General features: G+C 46.1%; 1 pseudogene; it reads left to right on the top strand.

The window, feature by feature from the left end:
• Window positions 1–535: 535 nt before the first annotated feature.
• Window positions 536–10231, top strand: part of LOC131494545 (endosome-associated-trafficking regulator 1-like) — an 84863-nt pseudogene continuing 75167 nt past the window's right edge.

Below are 10231 nucleotides of genomic sequence, written 5' to 3'. Positions count from 1 at the left end.
AGCTGCCCTAGCCAATTACCCCATGCCAAGGAGGGGCCGTGGGAACCTCAGATCTACAGACGGTGGGTCAGAAGCACAGGTGACAACCTACCACCTGACATGAGGGGAAGGGGCTGTCTCGTGGGACTGAGACCCTCACCCGTGGGATCTGATGCTGTCCCAGCGGGTAGTGTCAGAATTGGGTTGAACTGGAGGACACCCAGCTACCCAGTTGGCGTCGGGAAGAACCACTCGTGAGGGAGAAACCTCCACCCTTTGGTGTCAAGAGGTAAAGGGCTCCGGGGAGGAGTAAAGGAGACACACAAGGAAGGAAGACACAGAAGGAGAAAACGGAGGGTTTCCTTTCTCCTGGCAGGTGGCACACGGCCAAGAGAGGGGGAAGAGGATTTTGAGAAGCACGCCTGGTGGAGCACATCCCCAGCAAGTCAGCAACACGGGGTCTTCACCCAAGGCCAAGAGCCACGTGGAACAGCACTGGGAGCAGGGCTGGGGCACACAGGGAAGCTGCACTCGAGGGCAGAGCCCCCCTCCCGCAATGGAAAATGGCCTGAGGGCCAAGCTAGAGGAGCACAGAGAAGGGAAAGTGGCAGCAAGCGGGTTGTGCACGGGCCTGCGGGTGAAACCGGGAGCCTGCAGTTTGGACAAAGAGGAGCGGGTGAAGCCTGACTCAGCAGGGGCCGCAGGCCAGGCCGGGCCTGGCCTGCGCCTGAGGGTCAAGTGCGGGAGCACCTGCGTGAGGACAGAGCACAGGTTCACACCCCGATGGGTTCGTCCATCCTTTCCCATCCCCGTTCAGGAGGAAGAAGTGATCCTCCCTCCCCTGTCAGCCCGCAGGGGGCATGTAGGCAGGCATGAAACGTGAGGCGCTTGCGACAGCCCCAGGCACCTTTCAGACCCCGTCCCCACGGTCCCCCCCCCCTTGCTCCCGCTTCAATACGGCCCCTGGCGGCGGCCAGCCGCAGGCCCCGGCGCTGAAAAGTAGTGCGGGAAACCGGGAAAGCACAGAACAGCACAAAGGAAAAAAAAGAAAAACGATTATTGGTGTTTACACCCCCAGAAGAAAACCATCGCTAATCCTCTGTGGTTTTGCCGTTTCTCTTCCTCAATGCGGCCTCGGAGAAAGTGCAGAGATTTTTATCAGAGCCATGCCTGGTTCTGCAGAGGGCTTTGCAACGTTGGCGGCTCAGGGCCAAGTAAACCCCGAGACAGTTTTGGAGGTGCAACAGGTCTGCCAGGGGTCAGCACCCGCGGTGGGGGCAGGATGGGGCTCAGAAGTCAGGCTTTAACGCAGGTGGGAAGCTGATATATATAAATATACACCACACAACGCGTACTCACGTACGTACGTGCATACAGGAAACATGAAATCTCCGGTTCAGAGAACAGGCTGTTGTGCACCCGCGGAGCCTAATGGCACCACTTCCTGCTCCCCAGTCCACCCCCCCACCCCAGGACCCGGCAGTGAGAGCCAGGCGCTACCCCATGCATTGATCAGGCGCGCACCGTAGGTTGGTTGTAAGTCCAAAATTAGGATACTCAGAACTTCTAGGAAGTGACTGGCTCATCTACCCATTCTCTCCTCCGGAGAAATAAAGTGCTTTCCTCTGCAATAAAAATATATGTTGCCGCAGAACAGAAGGCATCTCCAGGCTTTTTACCCCAGAATGTGAGCACATGGCCTTAGGAGGTAAGTCTCTAAATCACTTTGGAACAAGACACCATCTCTAACTTCCAAGGCATGTTAGCAATTCTTGGTTAAAAGTCGGCTTTTAGGGGGGCCTGGGTGGCTCAGTTGGTTAAGCTTTTGACTTCGGCTCAGGTCTGATCTCACCGTTCCTGAGTTGGAGCCCAGCGTTGGGCTCTGTGAGCCCTGGACCCTGCTCAGCTCAGAGCCTGGACCCTGCTTTGGATTCTGTGTCTCTCTCTCTCTCTCTCTCTCTCTCTGCCCCTCCCCTGGTCCCTGCTCACGCTTTGTCTCTCTCAAATATAAATGTTAAAAAATAATAACAATAATAAAATAAAAGTCAGCTTTTAACCAAGTTTTCCAGTGCTTTGGCTCAAAAATCCCAGCCCATGCAGAAAATATGGGAGTGTTCACGGAGAATTGTCTCCCAGCAGCCTCGATACAACCTGGCCAACCTCCTGGGGGGCTCTGGAGCATGAATGGTGCACCAGAATGTTCTGCATGGGGTAAAAATGGCCAGGCTTTGATACCCCTGCTTCAAACAGTCACTGGATGTGGGCCAGCCCAAAAAGATGTGCCATTGGCCAAGCCTGCCGTCCGTAATGGGCATGAATCCTGAAGGAGCAGGGACGTGGTAACAAGCCCTTCCTTGGACTTGGAGCTGAGTGGCCCGTCTCCACGTCTGCCACAGCAACAGACTGTGAGCCTTTCTCACATCAGTGGCTCCTAATGGTTGCATCGCATGTCACTGTTCTGATTACCCTGAATGATGAACGCCCCATTATTGAGCATTAGGCTGTTATGAGCTTGCTGCTGTTCTAAATCGTGCTGCTGTGAATACCCTAGTAGGCGGCATCTTTGTATTCCTCCCCGATTTTCTTCCTTAGGACAGATTCCTGCAAGGGGGACTGTGGGGCAGGTGTTTGGATATTTTTAAGGATTTTAATACATACTACCGAACTGGCCTCCATTAAGGCTGCACCGATTTAGACACCCCCGCAGTGGCTGAGCCTGCGCGCTTCTCCTGAGTCCTGCTGACATCGATGATGGGTACACATTTACGTCATCGTACTCCGTTTTCATTTTATTTGCGTTTTGCAAAAACTGTGGGCCCACGTTTTTTTCACATGCTGTTTGACCATTTTCATTTCTCGGTTTCTGAACTGCGTGTGTACATTCAGGCTTTATTTTCCTAACGGGGCATCTTTCTTTTCTGCCTTGATGTAAAAGACCCCTTGAGCACATCAACTCGGTCTCACTATCATCTATGTTGCCATTGTTTTCCCCAGTTTACGGTTTGCCTTTTCATCTTGTTTACAGTGTGTTGAGCAGGCATATGCTTTCTAGTTCATTACAGCCAATTCCCCAGTCTTTGCCATCCCAGATTCTGTCTTTGTCATTTTGTGTACAAAACTTGATTCGCTTTATAATCTGGAGGTGGGACCTTGATTTTTCCCTATTACACGTGACCCAGTTAATTTCGGTTCACCGTGGCAGCCTGCCAGGATCTTTTAACATCCTGATTATGTCACCCAGCGGCTGAGCTCTCCCTCCCGGCTTTGGGGCCAATGCAAATTTGATCAGCCCTCTTTCTGTGACTTCATCCGAGTCGTCCATCACCCCTTTTACATTTCTCTAATGATGTTCATTCAACTTGTCTGACACGGAGCCAAATAGGAGGCTTCTCTATCACAAACGCTACAGCCAACTGGCCCTGGCCAGCGCCGTGGGAGAGGAAACGGACTCTGCCAACTGGACGCATGGCCTGGTCCAAGATGCCTCTTTGGATCAGTGTTTTCACAGCACCTGTCACCCTCAGAACCATCACCTCGTGGTCACAATCGTTTATTTAGATTTTTTCCTCCCTCCGGCATCTCTCTTTTTTCTTTCTTAGCCAAGCGAACTCTTGTGGAATGACAAGGGACATAAATATGTAGGGGGGGAAATCGTGTATTAGATGAAAATGATTTTTCATGGAACGGCAGTGCACAGTGTCCAGGATCACATTAGAAATTCATTTCCTGGGGCGCCTGGGTGGCTCGGTTGGTTAAACGTCCGACTTCAGCCCAGGTCATGATCTCACGGTCCGTGAGTTCGAGCCCCGCGTCGGGCTCTGTGCTGACAGCCAGAGCCTGGAGCCTGTTTCGGATTCTGTGTCTCCCTCTCTCTCTGACCCTCCCCCATTCATGCTCTGTCTCTCTCTGTCTCAAAAATAAATAAATGCTAAAAAAAAAAAAAAAAAAATTAAAAAAAAAAGAAATTCATTTCCTTGTAATATTGGACAAGATGTGAAAGATTGTCTGGTCCCCAGCTTCTCACCCTCACCCTAAGATCATTTTTGCAGCCTAGGGGTTAATTATAACCAGCATTTATAGACACCATCTGGAAATCAAATAATTTCCTTACATAATCACCAATCCTTTTAACACACACACACACACACACACACACACACTGCAAGACAAGTGTTATTATCTCCCTTCAAATACAAGGAAATAGAGGCTCAGAGAACTCAAGATATTAACCCAAGGGCACACAGTTTGAAAGTATTAGAGGCTGGATTTGAACTTGTATCTCATACCAAATTGCCTCCCTGGTTGATGCCAACGGCCGCACATTCTTTGAGGGTCATCAGGGATGGCAATCCACTCCTGAAGATGATTCCAGAAGTACTCTAGGGGAATAATTCTGGATACTGACCTAAATTTTCCTCTCTGTATCTTCTTCCCCTTGAAGACACACAAAATTGATCTTCTTGTCCTTCCCCAAGATCGGTTTGCTTATGATCATATCCTCTCTGTCTCCTCTTCTCACATCTGTCAACAGTTCCTTATGGGACAGAGGTGGGAGACCCTTCATCTGATCTGGCTCCAATTTATTCCCATCCCCCATGTTGTCCACCACTGAATGCCACACCCCAAATGGGTTCTAATGACAACAGGACTTTCCCCCCAGTGACCCGCCCACCATGTTCTCTCCTTCCCTTCCAGGAAGTCATGAGAAGAGGAGGAAATCCCTTTCCTTGCTGCCCACCCCCTACTTTCTTTTGTCCCATTCTCAGGAGTTTGGGAATAGATGTTTGCCTCTGACATTGACACTAGCCTGGTCACTGAATCCCTTTCCTGCTGTATGACTGTTTCATACCTGCTTTTGAATCATGCTCCTGTCCTTGCTGGACCAAACTTCTCTCGCCTCCCAGTCACTCTGGAATTCTTTCCTGTACTCATTGAATATTCAGTTATGGAGATGCAGCCCTGGCCTCTTGATGCTCAGAAGGTAGGATGGAAAGATCGAAGTTGGGGAGCAGGGCTTCTAAGGGGGAGATCTTCTAGGACAGAGCTTGCAAGGGTCCCCTCCTGAGTGGCTGGGCAAGGGCTGACCTCTCTCCTATTGCTGCATCTTGGAAAGAGTTGGGAAAGGGAGCTGGAAAGGGGACTCCCAAAAGCAAAGAGGGAGGAGGAAGGCGAGGCACTTCCTAGTCCCTCCACGGTCCTATCTCATCTCATTACTGAACTATGTCTTTTCTTTGCAGCCTGAGTCCACGGGCTCATTTCCCTTGTCCCTACCCTGAGGATAATAATAGTACCTTTCGCATGGGCTTATTGTGAAAATTTAATGATATGGTGGCTAAAAAGTACTCAGAACAAGTGCCCTGTCAATGGTGGTTATTACTACTTTCAGCCTGACACGAGATTTCATTACTTCAATTAACGAGGCACCAGGCAGGGTATGAGAATAACATCCTTCCCTTTTCCCCTCTTGCTTTAGAGTTTTCTCAGACATCATCTCATCTGAGGCTCAAGACAACCCTGGAGGACGGAGCACAGCAGGCCCTTCCTGACCTTCAAGTCATAAGGATTCAATGAAGACCTGAAGGGTAGTGACAGAATTTGTCCACGATGCTCTTATCACCACTTTTCCTTCCGCCATACTGCTTTGATTGTGATGAAGGTTGTTGACAACCACAAGGATTGACTGAGTTGGGTCTTAGCTTCTGTCTGACAGCCCCTAGTTCTTTTTTTATTCTCTCTTTGCCTCCCTCAGGCCCCCAGAGGAGAACTCAGCAACGGTCCCCAGTGTGAGGCTGAGGCTTATCCCAGTGCCTGAGCAGGTCATGAAAATAGCAGGATATTACTTAGCCTTATATGTTGTTTCATAATTTTGACTTCCAGTAGCAACCCTGGATTCAGTCCAACTTTTAGCTCTGGACTCCCACTTTGTATGAAGAACTGTGAAGGATCTGGAATTTACCCGACCTGAAATCTGACAAGTCAACCTACTACGATTCATGGATGCTGGCAGAAGATGCGAAACTCCTGGTCAGATACAAAGGACAGCTTATTACTCACAGCAGTAGCAATAGCCAGAATATCATCATTGGTGCTGATTCCCTGAACCCCAATTCCCACAGGGCAATGCAATGAGGGCAGGTAATTCCTGCATGTGCAGTGGGTTGTGTTACATGAGAGGAATCCCAAGTTTAAGAAACGCTAGTCTTTTAAAGGAGCTACAGGCAAATCTGCCCAAATTTGTCCTGAAGAGAGACATGACCAGTCAGCAAACAGATCTGCCCTCTGCCCCAGAAGGAGGCACTGTCTCTTCAATTCCAGAGCTACTTGTTATACAAACCATCTTGCAAAGATAGTTGGCAACAAAAGCTCTCAGTGCCTCTGCTGACAAGATGTGCAGGAACTTGAACTTGACTCCCATTACCTTGTCCACCCCACCTCTGTGGTCTGTCTAGTTGTTCCAGTCATGAGTTCTGGGACACTCTCAATAGCCATGGCCTTCCTGGGCTCATCATGGTGATGTTATGAAGTCAAAAGCCAGGACATTTTTGGAAGATGAATCTGCCTTGTGCTGCCTGCTGGCACCAGGGACACAGGCAATGTGCCTGGCTGCTGGAGGAAAAATGAAGTGTGATCCAGGGTTTTGAAACCAGTATGGATGGGAGTATGAAATATGAGATGGGTCAGAGGAGGCACTGGCATGATTTGTATAATGACGTCCTAACACATTTCTCTAATGATGAAAGTTAATGAGTCTCTAACAATGAATGTTAACCGCAAGGCATGAGCAGTTAACCAATGTGGGTTTTCATGATGTTTGTGTTTTTCGCTTGAAGTTTATGAATACAGGTGGACAAGGGCAGAGCTGGCTCAGATCCTGGAAAATTCACACCAGTTGAGCTGACCTCTCACTTCCGCAGCTCATCGAAACATCCCTCCATTCTTTTACCTATTAGTTGAAAACGTATTATAGTGTTTCCTATGTGCTGGGTTTTTTTTTTTAATTTTTTTTTTAATGTTTATTTATTTTTGAGACAGAGATAGACAGAGCATGAATGGGGGAGGGTCAGAGAAAGGGGGAGACACAGAATTGGAAGCAGGCTCCAGGCTCCAAGCTGTCAGCACAGAGCCCAACGCGGGGCTCGAACTCATGGACCGTGAGATCATGACCTGAGCCGAAGTCGGATGCTTAACCGACTGAGCCACCCAGGTGCCTCCTATGTGCTGGGTTTTTACGGTGAAATACTGAACACCAAAAGCAGACTGTTCAGACTGTTAGTCTGACTACACTGAAGCGACCTGGCATGAAGTTTCCACTACTCTGCCAGAGCATTGCCAACACATACACCCTGTGCTCTAACAATTCCACATCTAGTGATTTATCCTATGGAAAGAATCAAAGATTAACAAGATAGCTTTCCTGAGGATTAAATAAACTAATACAAACAAAGTGCTAAGAACAGTATCTGGCTCAGTATATTTCATTTAAATGCATTTGCAGTTTCACTTACAAATGAATAGAATTTAGATAACCTAAATATCCAACAATAAAGGATTCTTTAAGTAAATTACAAAATGCACATAAAATGAAGTGTAATATGGGTATTAAAACCATATAGTACTGGTTTCTGCTTATGTTTATGATGTAGAATGAAAGACTATTGCACTGGCTATAACAATAAGCACTGATCAACTACAAACTAAAAAAATCACAAATATCTAGGAATAAATTAACAGATGTGAAGACCCTACACTGAAAACTATAAAACACTTCTGAGAGATAAAAAAGAATGACATATTGTATTAACGTACTAAAATATTTACTTTTGTTAAGATGTAAATTCTCCCCAAAGTGATCTATAGATTCCGTGATCTTCCAACCAAAACCTCAAAAGGTAAACATTAATAAGCTGATTCTAAAATATAGACAGAAATGGTAAGAATCTAGAATAGTCAAGACTTTTTCTTAAGAACAAAGTTATTGGACTCACATTAACATATTTCAAGCTATACTATAACTTCAGTGGTTTGTTATGAGTAGACAAATCCACGGAAATGCAGAAAGAGTCCAGAAATAGTTCAATATACATCTGATGACTGGTTTCTTTTTTTTTTTTCTTTTTTTTTTTAATTTTTTTTTTTTAACGTTTATTTATTTTTGAGACAGAGAGAGACAGAGCATGAACGGGGGAGGGTCAGAGAGAGGGAGACACAGAATCTGAAACAGGTTCCAGGCTCTGAGCTGTCAGCACAGAGCCCGATGCGGGGCTTGAACTCACTGACCGTGAGATCATGACCTGAGCCGAAGTCGGCCGCCTAACCGACTGAGCCACCCACGCGCCCCATCTGATGACTGGTTTCTTGACAAAGGTATCAGGACAAATCAAGAGACACAGGAAAGTCTTTTCAATAAATGGCACTGAAACAACTGAGTATATGTGTGCAAACAATGAGTCTTGATCCCTGTCTCACACCATCAACAAACACTAATTCAAGATGAATCACTGACATGTGAAAACTAAGCCATAAAGCTTCTTCATGAAAACATGAGAAAATATCAGAAATAATCATGAAAACTTGGTATGTAGGACTTTATCAAAATTAAAACTCTGTTCATCAGAAGACATTGGTAAGAAAGTAATACAGTAAGCCAAAGACCAGGAGAAAATATTCATAATACATGTATCTGATGAAGAGTTTGTATCCAGAATATAAAGAATTGTTACAAATTATGATAGTAAAAGACAGATGTCCCAGTTTTTTAAATGGGCAAAAGACTTGAACAGGCACTTCATGAAAGAAGATAGTTGAGGAGCAAGTAAGCATCTGCAAAAATGCTAATTTCATTGTTGCGAAAGAAATTGAAAATTGAAAACCATAACCAAAGAATGCCCACCAAATACCTGAAATTAAAAAGACTAACAAGACCATGTTGGCAAGCATATGGGTGAATGTGGAAATTCTCATACTGGTGGGAGCGTAAGTCCACAGAACCACTTAGGAAAAATGTTGGGCAGTTTCTAATGAACTTAAACATTCACTTACCCTCTGATGCAGCAACCCAAGAGGATATGGGAGTGCATTTGTCCACAAAAAGATTTGTACAAGACTGTTCATAGTCCATGTTATGGACTGAATGCTTTTGCCCCACCCCCAAATTCAAATATTGAAACCCTACCCCCCAGTGTGATGGAATTAGGAGATGGGGCCTTGGGGAGCTGATAAGGGTTAGATGAGGTCATGAGGTCATGACCTCATGATGGGATTAGCGCCTTCATAAGAGTCAGGAGAGAGCTTGCTTCCTCTCTCTTCTCTGCCATGTGAGGATATAACAAAATGTTGGCAGTCTGCAACCCGGAAGAGGGTCCTCACCAGAATTCGATTGTGCTGGCTCCCTGACCTCAGACTTCCAGCCTCCAGAACCATAGAGAACAAATTTCTCTTGTTAATAAGCCATCTAGTCTATGGTATTTCTGTCATGGCAGCCTGAACAGACTAAATCAGCCCATAATGGCCTAAAACTGGAAACTCAAATATCCATTAGTAAAAGAATCAATAATCCATTTGTGGAATATTCATACAATGCATCGGCTTTTTGTTTTAATGGGCACTGGATGCATGCAACGACAAGATTACTCCCAAAAACAGTATGTTGAGGGAGCGCCTGGGTGGCTCAGTCGGTTAAACGTCCAACTTCAGCTCAGGGCATGATCTCACGCTTCGTGAGTTCGAGCCCCACGCCGGGCTCTGCACTGACAGCTCAGAGCCTGGAGTCTGCTTCAAATTCTGTGTTTCCCCACCCCCCTTCTCTGCCCCTCCCATGCTTGTGCTCTCTCTCTCTCTCTCTCAAAAATAAATAAACATTAGAAAAAAACAAAAAACATTATGCTGGGCCAAAGAGGAGGGACACACAGAGTATATACTAATGTTTCCATTTAAATGAAATTGAAGAATGGGCAAAATTCATCCAGAGTGATCGAAACCAAAATATTGGGTTAAGGTGGGGGCCTGGGGGCAAGGAGTAGATTAACCAAAAAGGGGCATGAGGAAATGTTCTAGGGTAATAGAAATGTTCTATATTTTGATATGAATGTAGACACATGAAGATAGATGACAGATGGATAGATGGATAGATATGTTGTAAGTCACTGAACTTTAAGCTAAAGATTTGTGAATTTTACTGTATGTAAAATATATTTCAATAAAATCCTGAAAAAGAACTTGTAGATATGGCACGGGAGCACGCGTGTGACATATT

The sequence above is a fragment of the Neofelis nebulosa genome, chromosome 14, assembly GCF_028018385.1.
Source record: "Neofelis nebulosa isolate mNeoNeb1 chromosome 14, mNeoNeb1.pri, whole genome shotgun sequence".
In the NCBI taxonomy this organism is placed as follows: Eukaryota; Metazoa; Chordata; class Mammalia; order Carnivora; family Felidae; genus Neofelis; species Neofelis nebulosa.
The sequence above is the reverse complement of the archived record's forward strand: the minus strand, read 5'-3'. Positions and strand labels throughout refer to the sequence as shown.